Source organism: Pediculus humanus, genomic scaffold (genome assembly GCF_000006295.1).
Source record: "Pediculus humanus corporis 1103172107382 genomic scaffold, whole genome shotgun sequence".
In the NCBI taxonomy this organism is placed as follows: Eukaryota; Metazoa; Arthropoda; class Insecta; order Psocodea; family Pediculidae; genus Pediculus; species Pediculus humanus.
In genome coordinates, this window is record NW_002987009.1 from 605,586 (window position 1) to 606,004 (window position 419).

The window sequence follows — 419 nt, forward strand, 5'->3', positions numbered from 1 at the left end:
TCTATCTCTTTCTCTCTCTCTCTCTCTCTCTCTCTCTCTCTCTCTCTCTCTCTCTCTCTCTCTCTCTCTCTCTCTCTCTCTCTCTCTCTCTCTCTCTCTCTCTCTCTCTCTCTCTCCCTTCCCCTCCCCCCTTTCCTCCCCTTCCCCCATTTTATTCTATCTCTTCCTCTCTCTCTCTCTCTCTCTCTCTCTCTCTCTCTCTCTCTCTCTCTCTCTCTCTCTCTCTCTCTCTCTCTCTCTCTCTCTCTCTCTCTCTCTCTCTCTCTCTCTCTCTCTCTCTCTCTCTCTCTCTCTCTCTCTCTCTCTCTCTCTCTCTCTCTCTCTCTCTCTCTCTCTCTCTCTCTCTCTCTCTCTCTCTCTCTCTCTCTCTCTCTCTCTCTCTCTCTCTCTCTCTCTCTCTCTCTCTCTCTCTCTCTCTC